This window comes from Cervus canadensis, chromosome 10 (genome assembly GCF_019320065.1).
Source record: "Cervus canadensis isolate Bull #8, Minnesota chromosome 10, ASM1932006v1, whole genome shotgun sequence".
Classification (NCBI taxonomy): Eukaryota; Metazoa; Chordata; class Mammalia; order Artiodactyla; family Cervidae; genus Cervus; species Cervus canadensis.
In genome coordinates, this window is record NC_057395.1 from 36,033,295 (window position 1) to 36,049,223 (window position 15,929).

Sequence of the window (15,929 nt, forward strand, 5' to 3'; positions counted from 1 at the left end):
TTTCTGACTCTTGGCGACCACATGAACTACACCCGGCCACGGTCCTCTGTCCATGGAATTCTCCAGGCAAGAATATTGGAGTGAGTTGCCATTTCCTTCTCCAGGGGATCTTCCTGACCCAGGGATCGAACATGGGTCCCTGATCCTGCATTGCAGGCAGATTCTCTACTGTCTGAGCTACCAGGGAAGCCCAGTTAAAACTTTGTATGCTATAGTAAGGTAAACCATACAAATAATATCCAAGTCAGAAACTTTTTTAAACTTTAATTACTTAAGTGTATTTTTCCTGAATAATACGTTTATTTTTAACCAGCCCAGATGTCAAGAGTTAAAGGCTAACAGTCCCCGTCATCGTCATCACTCTTTCCTATGAAAATACTACAGTATTTTCAATGAGAGTGTAAACAAACCATTGTTTCAGGTTTTATTTACACTGGAGCTGTCTGGCAAAATTCCATGCTTGATCTAGCTATTTGTCCTGATTCCAAGTTTTAAAAAGTGATCCTTTCTCTCTTCCGTACTTCCTCCTTGGCATCTACTTCCAAGACCTCTTTTCCCCATTCTTTATTTCTCCTCAAGACGTAGTTGTTTGAGCCACTTTTTAGGATAAAGTGTTATTATTATTTTTCTTTCTGACTGTAAGACTAATAGAAAAATCCTACAAGGCAGAAATAAATGTTTAATATATTGCTGTCGGTTCTTCGAGCCTTCAGTTTTCCTTTGACTAAGCCATCTTTTAACCAGAAAAGAGCATAAAATAGCAGAGACCCGGGTTGGCGCAGGAAAATGTCACCTGGTGAGGAAGAGGTGGAAAGTTTACACGAGCGAAGACGCGTAAATATTTTGTTTATACAGATCATCGTCTGTTAAAGCCAATATAGTGGAACCTGTGCAAAAGTTGGAAATCTAGTACGAAAGGGAAAGACTAAAAACTCAAGTAAAACGTTAGAACAGCCGCCAGGGCAGGGCGGGGTCGCGCGGCGCCGGTCCTGCCTCCAGTTGGAGCCGGAAGGGCGGACCCTAGGGGGCGGGGCCAACGGAGGGGGTGGCCTGGTTGGGGAGGAGCATACTCGGCATGGGCGGGGCCGAACCCTTGGGGCGGAGTCGGGGCGGGGCGGCATAGGAGCAAGGGCTGGTGGGAGACCTGAGCGCTCCCGGCGAAGGGGGCCGCAGCACCTGGTGGAGAACAAATGGCTGCTTCCGCACGTGGAGAACTTTTAACGAACACGTGAGGGAAGAAAGGCAAAGTCTGTGGAAAATTTACTTCACAACTCTGGCGCCCAGCCCCTTGGCGACACCCTGTTTGCTGTGTTCCCAGGGTCTTTGCCCACTCCCATTGTTGCCTCGCTCCCGGCCCCACGGCTAGAGCACAGCTCTCTCAAGCAGCCCCCGCCCTCGGCGGCCTGGTTTGGGAAGCCCTCCCGGAGGCAGCCACGCGGGCCGTCTGCGCCTGCTCCGCGCCCAGGGCCCCGCGGCGGGGCGGGGCCGTTGAGGAAGGGGCGTGTCTCCCGCTGTTGCGCGGGGGGCGGTGCCCCGCGGCCTGACCTGCCCAGGCGCCGGGTCCTCTGACGTCACCTCGCCGTGACGCGTACGCGGTAGGAAAACTGTAAGTTTCTGAGGATTCCTGAAGCTGCTTGGGCCTCCGGGGCTCGCCCAGCTGTCCGCACCCCAGGAGTCGGTGGTGGCCTTGGGTTCCGCCCCTGGGGCGGTCCGGGGAGCCGCTGAACGCGGTGACGGGACAGGTACCCGCCCGGGGCGGGAGCGCACTCTCCGTGGCAGGCTGGGCGGCAGTGCGAGCCGGCGAGGCCGCGCCCTGGGAGACTCGCACGGTCTCCGTTGGGACCACAGTGGAGGCCAGAGAACGGGGAGTCCAAGGGAAGAGCCTCTTTCCTTTCTTCCTCGTAGAGAGGACTGAATTCCAACTGCCCTGGAGTTTGACATGTTGAGTCAGCGGTGCAGGGTTCCTGCAGAGACCCCCGCACATCTGGGCTTCCTTTGGGGTCCCCGCAGCTTCCAGATAGCTGAGGGCGAGCTGAAGGGATAGCCACTTGCTGCCTCAGTTTCCTTTTTTTTGTGTAAAATGAAGGCATAACGGTCTCTGACCTCCCTAATGGGTATTTCCCAGGGCCTGGAGCGTTGTGAGAGGTAGCCTTGCCAGGAGAAGACTTAAGCCAGTCGGTTATTATGAGAATGTGGTGACCAGCGGCCATCTGACAGAGGTCTTGTAGGTAGGGGAATGTTTTCAAAATTTTGCCTTCTCTCCTTCCGCCCATCTAATCACGGACAACACTTGAACCGGACCACAGATCTGAATTCTTGTCTCTGAGCTTGGTGGACAGGGGTCAAGAAATCACTGGTATCAGTATCAGAATGTTCTCAGCAATTAAAACGCCCTCTTGTCTGGTGTTGTAGAGAAAGCGTCCTGGAATGAGCACAGTATACTCAACACAGACACTCTGTGTTTTAGGGATTGTTGATCTGTCAGTTTGGAATATCACCTCATCATATGTTACTGCTTGACTTTCTTGGCTTGCCAGAGGTTGGTGCATTTTTGATGAGTTAGTGTATACTATGAAACTTTTCAAATTCAGGAGCAAGTGTTTGTTAAGAACTTTGAAAGGAAGACTATTGGGCGCCCCTAGGGTGTATTTATTCAGGAAATTGAATACAAACACTTCTGTAAATTCAGCTCAGGGGCCCAATACCCTTCCATCCAAGTTTGAAGAGCCTTAGAAAGCAAGGGTTCTGATTTTTGTTTCTGATTGTTACTAGCTTGTGTCCAAAGAGAAGTCACCCAAGCTGGGAACTTTCTTTTCCTCCCTAAAATGGGAGATGATAGTATATGTACTGTTTCTTTTTTGAGGCTCAGACACAATCACGAAAATGAAAGGCTGGCTAAGTATTGTTATTAAGAAACTCCGGCCGGTCCACTGACCTGTATAGGAGATGTGTATTTTCAAAGTCAGGTTCTGAGTCAGAACTACAGATAGAGCAGCAAGTAGACAAAGTCGCCAACCTGGTGGAGCTCATGGTCCAGGGGGGTATCAGGCATCAAAGAATAAGAACATAATGTTATTTCAGATGGTGGTAAGTGCAGTGAAGTCAAGGAAGATAAGAACAACAGTGGGAGTACAGGGCAGGTTGTTTGACATGGGGTCCATCAGGGAATAAATTTCAGAGGAGGTGGCTTTGAATTGATGGAAGTGAGAGGAAGAACCTGAGGTAAGAAATTTTCAGGCAGGCATAATCGTAGCAGTAAACCCTAACCTAGAGCTAACTATGTGAGGCATTCTTCTAAACACTAAATTAGATTTTTACAAACTTCTGAGATGTGTGTTCATATCTCCATTTTTTATTATAGATGAGGATACCGGTGCACAGAAATATTAGGGATATGCTCATGGCTTCCCAGGTGGCTCAGTGATAAAGAACCCGTCTACCAATGCAGGAGATGTGGGTTCTTATGCTTGGGTTGGGAAGATCCCTTGGAGTAGGAAATGGAAGCCCACTCCAGTATTCTTGCCTGGAAAATTCCATGGACAGTGGAGCCTGGGGGACTGCAGTCCATGGGGTTGCAAAGAGTCGGACACAGCTGAACAACTGTGTGCTTGCAGACAGAGCTAAAATGTGATAGGGACAGTATTTGAATGTGGGTAGCTCGACCTCTGAGTCCAGACTTCAGAGTATTGTATGGTACTGTCTTGCGACAGGAGCAACAGCAGTGGTCTGAGGTGGCCAAGACATGGCAAGGGGAGAGTGTTTAGAACAAGGCAAGGAAGGGAGAAGGTGGTGGCAAGTGATACTGGAGGGCCAGCAACTAGGGGGACCCTTGTGAGCTAAGGGGGCAAGGGTGTGTGAAGACGCTACTCTGAATGTGATGGGAAACTACAGGGAGCCTTGCATCAAGGGAACAGCATCTGATTGCAGTTTTCTTGGAGGGAGAATTAGCAGTAGGGCTGTGGAGTGGGGAGTATTGAAAGTGGGGAGATGGGCGTTTCTTACTGTCGCCTGGGGAGAGATGGCAGGGGTTTGGGCTAGGGGAGATAGTTGGCGGGATGATGGTATATGGTCAAAGTCAGTATACTTTTGATGCTAGAAGTTGGAGTGTGAGAAGAAGGAGAAGTAATGATTTCTCTGGTTTTAGGCTCAAACAGCTGGATGGACAGTGGTGCTGTTTTCTGAGAAGGGAGGAAGGGGTTTGGGAGGACAACCATGAATTCTGTTTTGGGCAAGTTATAGATGCTCCATAGACACAGTAACAGGCTTCCCAGGTGGCACTAGTGGTAAAGAACCCGCCTGCCAGTGCAGGAAATGTAAGAGATGCGGGTTTGATTTCCTGAATTGGGAAGATCCTCTGGAGGATGGGATGGCAACCTCTCTCCAGTATTCTTGCCTGGAGAATCCTATGGACAGAGGAGCCTGGAGGGCTGCAGTCCAGAGTGTTGCAAAGAGTTGGACACGACTGAAGCGACATAGCATGAACTTGCATGCAGACATAGTAACAGCAGTCCCAGTGCTGGTAATGGCAGTAAGCTCCATGTCAGTGTGAACTGTGTGCTTGGCTGGGTTTTAAGCACCTTTACACATGTGCATCCATATAATTCTTACGACAGTTGTGTGTGTGTGTGGAGGAGCCACAAAAGAAGCCGGCTGTCTCCTAGCTTGGGAGTGATGGAGCTGGGATTCAGACCCAGGCGGTCTTGTTTTAGAATCCGTGCAGTTCATCCCTGTAACTCCCACCAGATTGACACATTGAACAGGCTCTTGGATGTAGGAATATGGAACTCAGAAGAATGGTCAGGGCTGAAGATACACATTTGTATTTCTGAAAAGAAAGTCTGCTTTTGTTCCTCATTGTGTTTATTCAACATCACATTAATCCAAGGCTATGCCCCAACCATTAATGCCGAAGAAGCTGAAGTTGAACGATTTGATTCTGGGAAGATCTACAAGACCTTCTAGAACTAACACCAAAAAAAGATGTCCTTTTCATCATAGGGGGTTGGGATGCAAAAGTAAGAAGTCAGGAGATACCTGGAGAAACAGGCAAGTTTGGCCTTGGAGTAAAATGAAGCAGGGCCAAGGCTAACAGAGTTTTGCCAAGAGAATGCACTGGTCATAGGGAACACCCTCTCCAACAACATGAGACAGCTCTACACATGGACATCACCAGATGGTCAATACCAAAGTCAGATTGATTATATTCTTTGCAGCCAAAGATGGAGAAGCTCTGTACAGTTAGCTAAAACAAGACCTGGACATGGCTGTGGCTCAGATCATGAACTCCTTATTACAAAATTCAGGCTTAAGTTGAAGAAAGTAGGGAAAACCACTAGACCATTCAGGTATGACCTAAATCAAATCCCTTGTGATCATACAGTGGAGGTGACGAATAGATTCAAGGGATTAGATCTGGTAAACAGAGTGCCTGAAGAACCATGGACAGAGGTTTATTGTACAGGAGGCAGTGACCAAAACTATCCCCAAGGAAAAAAAATGCAAGAAGGCAAAGTGGTTATCTGAGGAGGCCTTAGAAATAGCTGAGAAAAGAGAAACAAAAGGCAAAGGAGAAAGGGAAAGATATACTCAGCTGAATGCAGGGTACCAGAGAATAGCAAGGAGAGATAAGAAAGCCTTCTTACAGTGAACAATGCAAAGAAACAGGGAAACAATAGAATGGGAGAGACTAGTGATCTCTTCAAGAAAATTGGAGATACCAAAGGACAGGGAAGCCTGGCATGCTGCAGTCCATGGGGTCGCAAAGAGTCAGACCCAACTGAGTGACTGAACAATAACCACCACCACCAAGGGAACATTTCATGCAAAGATGGGCACTGTAAAGGACAGAAACAGTAAGGCGCTAATAGAAGCAAAAGAGATTAAGAAGAGGTGATAGGAATACACAGAGGACCCTTGATGCAGCCCTCAGGTTATATGAAACACCTCACCTCTGGAGGATCCCAGGGGACCCTCAAGGACCTTCCCCCCTCAAGGTTACTGTAGTCAGATGGCATCAACTTCCCTCTGAGGGCCAAAGTTTTTATGTGGGAAGATGCTGTTGTCAAAAACTGGTTATGCTTTCTGGCAATGCACTCACCATATAGAAATCCCTATATGTAAATCCCATGTTAATTTATTAAATTTCAGTTGGAAAGGAGGCATTGTGTATGATGGAATATATGTAGGGAGTCAGGCTGTCCAGTGTTCAAACTGAAAGGCAGTTGATGTAGTTGGATTCAGAGACTAGATGAGGCATAGAATACTATTGGTATGTGTGCAATTGTATAAATATTATGTTTTTGAAGTCCATTTTCATTCCTGGAGCTCAGATTTCATTTGCTATTGCTGTATACTTTATATACCCAAGGACATCGCCTCAGGGTTGCAAGCTCTTTAAGGAGATTTTATGCTTATATCTATGTTTTATATAGAAGAATAAAAATTGAGTTTACTTCAAGAAAAGAGAAAAGAATACACAGAGGAACTATAAAAAAAGGGTCTTAATGACCCAGATGACCATGATGGTGTGACCACTCACCTAGAGCCAAACATCCTGGAATGTGAAGTCAACTGAGCCTTAGGGAGCCTTACTACAAACAAAGCTAGTGGAGGTGATGAAATTCCAGCTGAGCTGTTTCAAATTCTAAAATATGATGCTGTTAAAGTGCTGCACTCAATATATGAGCAAATTTGTAAAACTCAGTAGTGGCCACAGGACTGGAAAAGGTTAGTTTTCATTCCAATCCCAAAGAAGGGCAATGCCAAAGAACATTCAAACTACTGTACAATTGTGCTCACATGCTGCTGCTGCTAAGTCACTTCAGTCATGTCTGACTCTATGTGACCCCATAGACAGCAGCCCACCAGGCTTCCCTGTCCCTGGGATTCTTCAGGCAAGAACACTGGAGTGCGTTGCCGTTTCCTTCTCCGATGCATGACAGTGAAAAGTGAAAGTGAAGTCGCGCAGTTGTGTCTGACTCCTAGCGACCCCATGGACTGCAGCCTACCAGGCAAAGAATTGGACACGACTGAATGACTGAACGGAACTGAACCAATCTAATGGCAGAAAGTGAAGAGGAACTAAAGAGCCTCTAGATGAGGGTGAAAGAGGAGAGTAAAAAACCCAGCTTAAAACTCAACATTCAAAAAATTAAGGTCATGGCATCAAGTCCCATCACTTCATGGCAAGTAGATGGGGACAAAGTGGAAACAGTAACACTTTATTTTCTTGGGCTCCAAAATCACTGTGGGTGGTGACTGCAGCCTTGAAATCAAAAAAGACACTTGCATCTTGGAAGAAAAGCTATGAGAAATCTAGACAGAGTATTAAAAAGCAGAACCATCACTTTGATGACAAAGATACATAAAATCAAATCTGTTGTTTTTCCTGTAGTCATGTATGAATGTGAGAGTTGGCCCATAAAGAAGGCTGAGTGCTGAAGAATTGATGCTTTCCAACTGTGGTGCTGGAGAAGACTCTTGACAATCCCTTGGACAGCAAGAAGATCAAACCAGTCAATCCTAAAGGAAGTCAACCCAGAATATTCATTGGAAGGACTGATGCTGATGCTGAATCCATAGTACTTTGGCCACCTGATGCAAAGAGCCAACTCACTGGAAAAGACCATGATGCTGGGGAAAAAAGATTGAGGGCCGGAGGAGAAGGGGGTGACAAAGGATGAGATTGTTAGATTGCGTCACTCACTGGACAGGAGTTTGAGCAAACTCTGGGAGATAGTGAAGGACTGGGAAACCTGGTGTGCTGTAGTTCATGGCATCTCAAAGAGTTGGACAGGACTTAGCAACTGAACAACAACAGCAAGCCTTGAATGGCAAGAGGAGAAAGAAACACAGGCTAACTGGCCTTTCATTACTTGATTCTGTTCAGGCAGCCCGTATCCCATATTCCCTTTCTGTGAGTTTCCAGAGGGTGAAGTCTGTATTTCTTCTCCTTCTCCATCTCTAGTCCCTGCCGTGGAGTAGATATTAGGGATGACTTTATATGCAGAACATTGGCTAGGTGTGAGGAGTTCAGAAATGAATAAAACATAGCTCTCCTCTGGAGGAGCAGAGTATGAGGAAGGACCTGTGGGAATACAACTAGAGGAGGCTAAATGCAGAAATGCATGCCGATGAGTTCATCCTGGAACATGCGTGAGGGGTGGGGCGGGAAGGGGTCAGAGGAGAGAAGGAATGCCTCAGCAATCACAGGATCAATTCGAGGCTCCCCAGGAGTCTGTTTCAAGAAAAGAATGACTCGAAGCCTTGTCTAGTGTACTATATTTGCGTTAGTTTTATTTGGCAACTGTGTAATTATTGCCAAATGAAATACAATTTGATATTTGAATATCACGGTGGAGTGATGAGTTTTTCCAGTTCTATTACCTCAGTGTTGACAGGGCTCACTAGTGAATAAAGGAGTTGGCTTGAAATGTTGCAGCTTGCATAATAGAGGACCACAGAGGGGTTGTGTGAAGTATTTAGGCAGGTTTCCATGGATTTCAGTGAATTGTGCCAAAGTTCTGCACATTGGAGTAAGTTTGAGTTTCTCTGCTGATCCTCTTTAACATTGAGTTATATTTTTTTGTCTGAGAAAGAGAATCTGGTGATATTTGTCATGAACAGAATTATAGATTACATCTCTTATATGTGGAACAATGTGGAAACATAGGAATATGAACAATACACACAAAAATAGGTATCTTATTTCCATGAATCTCTTTCAGGGCATACTATAACCTACACACATTTATCACAATTGTATTACTTCCTAATATGTGTATTTCAAATTCAAACTATGAAAGATTATATAAATTTACACCATTGTAGATTTCATGATTAATTTCCGAGCTTTTCTGTTACAACATGTACAATTATATTTTGTTTAGCTTTTTTAGCTTTCAGCAGCAGAGTTGATCTGAACAACGAAGTCTACCAGAACTCTAAACAGGAACCTGCCACAAGTTTTAAAATTGAAAGATGTGCTGTTTCATGTTGCAGCTCACAGAATTTTAACTCTGCTATTGCAGTGTCTCTAAATTTAGTGGAGTTGACATGACTATTATTATTATTTTTTACCACAATTACAGTAGCTTCCTTTAGAACATTAGACATGGTATCAAGTAGAATTGTGTCTACAGTGACCTATTGATGGCTCATGCTTTGTCATTTTTTGAGTTCAGGCTCTGGGAGAGCAGGCTGTGGGTGCATGCTAAGTTGCTTCAGTTGTGTCCAACTCTTTGTGAGCCCATGGACTGTAACTACCAAGGTTCCTCTGTTCTTGAGATTCTCCAGGCAGGAATATTGGAATGGGTTGCCATGCCCTTGTTCAGGGGATCTTCCTGACTCAGGGATCGAACCTGCATGTCTTACATCTCCTGCATTAGGCAGGCAGGTTCTTTACCACTAGTACCACCTGGGCAGCCCCAGAGAGCAGGCTGATGGTTATTTGTATCAGGTAGCTCCCAGCAGAGGGGGAGTGGTGGTCAGCTCTTGTGTTTGATGACAACAGAAGTCACTGTCACACTGATCAGGTGAAATATATATTTACCTAGGCAAAATTAACAGGCATCTCTGGTGGTTCAGATGGTAAAAAATCTGCAGTGCGTGAGACCCAGGTTCGAGCCCTTGGTCGGGAAGATCCCCTGGAAAAGGCAGTGGCTACCCACTCTAGTATTCTTCCCTGGAGAAGTCCATGGTTAGAGGAGTCTTTTGGGCTATAGTCTGTGGAGTCACAAAGAGTCAGACATGACTTTCACTACTATGTTATGAGTACCAATGTAAGTATATGGAAATTATTTCTTGTAGAAAACCATGTGTCACACCTAGTGATGGTGTATACTAGGCATTTAATATAATTCTCAAAATTCTACTTCTTATGGTTTCTTTTTGCATTTTACCATCAACATATATGTATTAAATATCTACAGTAATTAGCTGAATACTAATTTGTGTACTTTTACTTAATATTTTAAATCTTTGACTATGTTTAATAATTTAGATAGATAAGTAGCACTTAATTTTGATTCATTTCATATTTGATTGCTTAGAAATCAAAATCTTGAGGCATGATTTTTTTTTCCATATAATCACTAATGAATAATAATTAGTAAGTCTGGTAGGGACTAAACTTTGGTGACTGGTTAACTAAGTTGTTACCCCAAAAGAACTTCTAAGAAGGAAATTCTTAGAATTAAGCAAAAACAGAGCATGTTGATGGAAGAGAATTAAACCATAACTCCCTCCTGTACCTATAATTCTCCTATAGACAGCATTCTTTTACTGAGCTCTTATACTGCAAAACTGTTAGCTCCCAACTGCACTCTAATCTATCAGTCTCAGAATGTGGTCCACTGGAGGAGGGAATGGCAAACCACTTCAGTATTCTTGCCTTGAGAACCCCATGAACAGTATGAAAAGGCAAAAAGATAGGACACTGAAAGAGGAACTCCCCAGGTCGGTGGGTGCCCGATATGCCACTGGAGATTGGTGGAGAAATAAATCCAGAAAGAATGAAGGGATAGAGCCAAAGCAAAAACAACACCCAGTTGTGGATGTGACTAGTGATAGAAGCAAGGTCTGATACTGTAAAGAGAAATATTGCATAGGAACCTAGAATGTTAGGTCCATGAATCAAGGCAAATTGCAAGTGCTCAAACAGGAGATGGCAAGAGTGAACATCGACCTTCTAGGAATCAGTGAACTAAAGTGGACTGGAATGGGTGAATTTAACTTAGATGACCATTATCTACTACTGTGGGCAGGAATCCCTTAGAAGAAATGGAATAGCCATCATGGTCAATAAAAGAGTCCAAAATGCAGTACTTAGATGCAGTCTCCGAAATGACAGAATGATCTCTATTCATTTCCAAGGCAAACCATTCAATATTATGATAATCCAAGTCTATGCCCTGACCAGTAATGCTGAAGAAGCTGAAGTTGAATGGTTCTATGAAGACCTACAAGACCTTTTAGAACTAACACCTCAAAAAGATGTCCTTTTCATTATAGGGGACTGGAATGCAAAAGTAGGAAGTCAAGAAACACCTTGGAGTAACAGGCAAATTTGGCCTTGGAGTACAGAATGAAGCCGGGCAAAGGCTAACAGAGTTCTGCCAAGAGAATGCACTGATAATAGCAAACACCCTCTTCCAACAACACAAGAAAAGACTCTGCACATGGACATCACCAGATGGCCAACACCGAAATCAGATTGATTATATTCTTTGCAGCCAAAGATGGAGAAGCTGTATACAGTCAGCAGAAACAAGACCAGGAGCTGACTGTGGCTCAGATCATGAACTCCTTATTGCCAAATTCAGACTTAAATTGAAGAAAGTGGGGTATTTAAGGGACTAGATCTGATAGACAGAGTGCCTGATGAACTATGGATGGAGGTTCATGACATTGTACAGGAGACAGGGATTAAGACCATCCCCAAGAAAAAGAAATGCAAAAAAGCAAAATGGCTGTCTGAGGAGGTCTTAACAAATACCTATGAAAAGAAGAGAAGTGAAAAGCAAAGGAGAAAAGGAAAGATATACCCATTTGAATGCAGAGTTCCAAAGAATAGCAAGGAGAGATAAGAAAGCCTTCCTCAGCGATCAATGCAAAGAAATAGAGGAAAACAATAGAATGGGAAAGACTAGAGATCTCTTCAAGAAAATTAGAGATGCCAAGGGAACATTTCATGCAATGATGGGCTCAATGAAGGACAGAAATGGTATGGACCTAACAGAAGCAGAAGATATTAGGAAGAGGTGGCAAGAATATGCAGAAGAACTGTACAAAAAATATCTTCACGACCGAGATGATGATGGTGTGATCATTCACCTAGAGCCAGACATCCTGGAATGTGAAGTCAAGTGGGTCTTAGGAAGCATCATTGCAAAAAAGCTAGTGGAGGTGATGGAATTCCAGTTGAGCTATTTCAAATCCTGAAAGATGATGCTGTGAAAGTGCTGCACTCAATATGTCAACAAATTTGGAAAACTCAGGAGTGGCCACAGGACTGGAAAAGGTCAGTTTTCACTCCAGTCCCAAAGAAGGGCAATGCCAAAGAATGTTCAAACTACCGCACAATTGCACTCATCTCACACGCTAGTAAAGTAATGCTCAAAATTCTCCAAGCCAGGCTTCAGCAATACATGCACCGTGAACTCCCAGATGTTCAAGCTGGTTTTAGGAAAGGCAGAGGAACCAGAGATCAAATTGCCAACATCTGCTGGATCATCGAAAAAGCAAGAGAGTACCAGAAAAACATCTGTTTCTGTTTTATTGACTGTGCCAAAGCCTTTGACTGTGTGGATCACAATAAACTGTGGAAAATTCTGAAAGAGATGGGAATACCTGACCTGCCTCTTGAGAAACTTGTATGCAGGTCAGGAAGCAGCAGTTAGAACTGGACATGGAAGAACAGACTGGTTCCAAGTAGGAAAAGGAGTATGTCAAGGCTGTATATTGTCACCATGCTTATTTAACTTATATACAGAGTACATCATGAGAAACACTGGGTTGGATGAAGCACAAGGTGGCATCAAGATTGCCGGGAGAAATATCAATAACCTCAGATATGCAGATGACACCACCCTTATGGCAGAAAGTGAAGAACTGAAGAGCCTGTTGATGAATGTGAAAGAGGGGAGTGAAAATGTTGGCTTAAAGCTCAACATTCAGAAAACTAAGATCATGGCATCTGGTCCCACCACTTCATGGCAAATAAATGGGGAAACAGTGGGAACAGTGGCTGACTTTATTTTTGTGGGCTCCAAGAGCTCTGCAGATGGTGACTGCAGCCATGAAATTAAAAGATGCTTACTCCTTGGAAGGAAAGTTATGACCAACCTAGAGAGCGTGTTAAAAAGCAGAGACATTACTTTGTCAACAAAGGTCTGTGTAGTCAAGGCTATGGTTTTTCCAGTAGTCATGCATGGATGTGAGAGTTGGACTATAAAGAAAGCTGAGCACTGAAGAATTGATGCTCTTGAACTGTGGTGTTGGAGAAGACTCTTGAGAGTTCCTTGGACTGAAAGAAGATCCAACCCGTCCATCCTAAAGGAGATCAGTCCTGGGTGTTCATTGGAAGGCCTGATGTTGAAGCTGAAACTGCAATACTTTGGCCACCTGATTTGAAGAGATGACTCATTTGAAAAGACCCTGATGCTGGGAAAGATTGAAGGCAGGAGAAGGGGACGACAGAGGATGAGATGGTTGGATGGCATCACAGAATGGACATGAGTTTGGGTAATCTCCAGGAGTTGGTGATGGACAGGGAGGCCTGGTGTGCTCTGGTTCATGGGGTCACAAAGAGTCGGACACGACTGAGCGACTGAACTGACCTGAGAGAAAGAGAGAGTGAAAGTGAAAGTCACTCAGTCGTGTCCAACTCTTTGCAACCCCATGGACTATACAGTCCATGGAATTCTCCAGGCCAGGATACTGGAGTGGGTAGCCTTTCCCTTCTCCAGGGGATCTTCCGAACCCAGGGATTGAACCCCTGTCTCCCGTATTGCAGGCGGATTCTTTACCAGCTGAGCCACAAGGGAAGCCCCAGATATGAAATAAATACTGGAATGTTGTAATGAGGCTATAGCTCAGTGAATCTCAGCTGGGGATGACTTTATACCTTCCCCCAACCCACCCTGGGGACATTTGCAAAGGCTGGAGGCATTTTTAGTTGTCCCAAATGCGTGTGTGTTGGTGGGGTGAGGATGGGGGCACATTGCTCCTGGCATCTAGTTAGTGCAGGCCAGGGAAACACCTCAATAACCTACGGTACCCAGGGCGACCCCAACATCAAAAAACTATTTAGGTTAGGAACTTCCCTCGTGGTCCAGGGATTAAGAATCTAACTTCCGATGCAGAGGACGGGGTTCAATCCCTGGTCTGGGAACTAAGAGCCCACGTGCATCGGGGTGGCTAAGTTCACAAGCCACAATGAAGACCCAGTACAACTAAAATAAAGTAAAAAGGGCTTCTTTTTTTTTTAAAATTATCTGAGTTAAAATGTCGACACTGCTGATGTTGAGAAACCCTGCAGTGTATAGCTTGCTTTCTTTTTCTCTTTTTCCTGTTGCTTTAGAAATTGAAGTAGTAGTTGTAAATGGCAAACACCTGACTTGAACAAAAGATGTTGTTGAACTGCTTTTAGTTCTTTGGAGAGCTGAGGTCATTTGGTTCATTTATTGCATGGAAAAGAATTCTTGTAGCTAACAGCCATGTGGTGGCCAGTGTGTCTAGCATTTGAGGTATGATTTTAGGCATGACATTTTTTTCTTACTAAAATTAATTTGATTGGGGTATTATATAATCCTGGTTTATAATAGGTTCGCTCGTATGAATCTTCTTTGTTTTTGTATGTATGGAATTAATTATCTCCCAGTTACACAGGTTTTTGTACATTTGACCAATCTTTTTCAGATTCATTTCCATATGTGATGGTTATAAATACTCTAGGAAATGTGTTAGGGTATCCATTCCCCAACTATTTGACAGATGAGGAAACAGATTTAGATCAAATGACTTGTCATGTATGTTCTTGTGTGTTAAATAGCAAGTTAGTGACCAGATCAAAGTAAGTAGAGGACTCAGAGATCTGGTTGTTAGGACCTTTTTTTTTAAATGACTAGGAATGTACATTTTTAATTAATTAATTTATATTTACTTATGTTTTGGCTGCACTGCACAGCCTGTGGGATCTAGTTCCCTGACCAGGGATAGGACTTGTGCCCCCCACGTTGGGAGCTCAGAGTCTTAACCACTGGACCACCAGGGAAGTCCCCTTAGGACATTTAAAAAATTACTAGTTATGTTTTATCTCTTTTAATCTTTCTGATAGTCCTGTGAAATAATTCCTATTTTATAGAGGAGGAAATGGTGTTCAGAGATACTAAGGAACTTATTCAGGGTCACCAAACACATCATAGACTTTTTACTGTTTCCACCGAGCTGTGCTGCCTCTCCTTGGATTCTTCTCTGTAAGTGAATTTGACAGTTTCTGGATAAATTCACCAAGTCTTTGCCTAACCTTACTAAATTAGGCCTCTTGACCCTGCAGGTGAGGGAAAATTCTCCTCCACCCTCTTTGGGTCTCTGGCTGGGCCTGAAGATTAAACTGACGTAAAACAGATTAACAGGAGAAAAACATACACATTTTGTTAAACTTTGACATATACACAGGGGCCGTCACAAGAGAATGAAGACCTGAAGAAGTGACCAGAGCCGGAAACTTTTGCACATTTTAGACACACGATAAATTTGTGAAGAATTGACAAGACAAAGGGGGTGTGGGGCAGAGATAGTGAGTGGTGAAGAGATAATGGCAAGATAAGGGTTACTGTCATAAGATTTGTTTGTACAGCTTTCCCAGCCCCCAGTCCCCCGCCTCTGCTGATAAGAATGTCTTCCTTCCTCCTGCTATGGGGAAGGTACCTTTCACTTGGGAGTTTTATCTCTTGCTCTCAGGAAGGACAAAGGAGTCTCAGAGTGTCCTTCTGCACCTGCTATTTCTTAAATGTCTTTCATTCAAAATAATGTGTCAAGATTATTTTGGGGTGATGTGGTTTCCTTCAACACCTAGTCAAATGTTCATGTTGGCACTTGAATCAATTAGTATTTCAGTGTTTGTAATCCTACTCTGATCAGACTTGAGTGGATGCTTCACTGAGCTTTGGGAAGCCATAAGGTAGCAGTACTGGCTATTTAGAATTTATTTTTTGAGAACACTAAGGCCAAAAGCAGCACAAAGATAGCTCTCAGCCATATTTGAGCATACTTGGGTCACGCATCCCTCTCGCACAATTTACTTTGCCTATCTGATTAGAGGGATTTCTATTTGGGATAGGATTCCCATTCATTCTAATAGTCTAATTAGAACCCTTATTAGTCTCTTTTGTTGTTGTTCAGTCACCAAGTCGTGTCTGACTCTTTGC

General features: G+C 44.1%; 1 protein-coding gene across 7 annotated transcripts in view; it reads left to right on the forward strand.

The window, feature by feature from the left end:
* Positions 1-1,116: 1,116 nt before the first annotated feature.
* Positions 1,117-15,929, forward strand: part of ZNF438 (zinc finger protein 438) — a 184,455-nt gene continuing 169,642 nt past the window's right edge. For 3 of the 7 annotated variants that reach the window (XM_043479146.1, XM_043479145.1, XM_043479141.1), the window contains exon 1: positions 1,117-1,606. The gene's annotated coding sequence lies outside the window, so the exon portion shown is untranslated. Of the gene's footprint in view, positions 1,607-1,636; positions 1,743-1,894; positions 2,229-15,929 lie in introns of those variants that run through there. The other 4 variants (XM_043479143.1, XM_043479142.1, XM_043479144.1 and 1 more) reach the window with 4 other exon arrangements.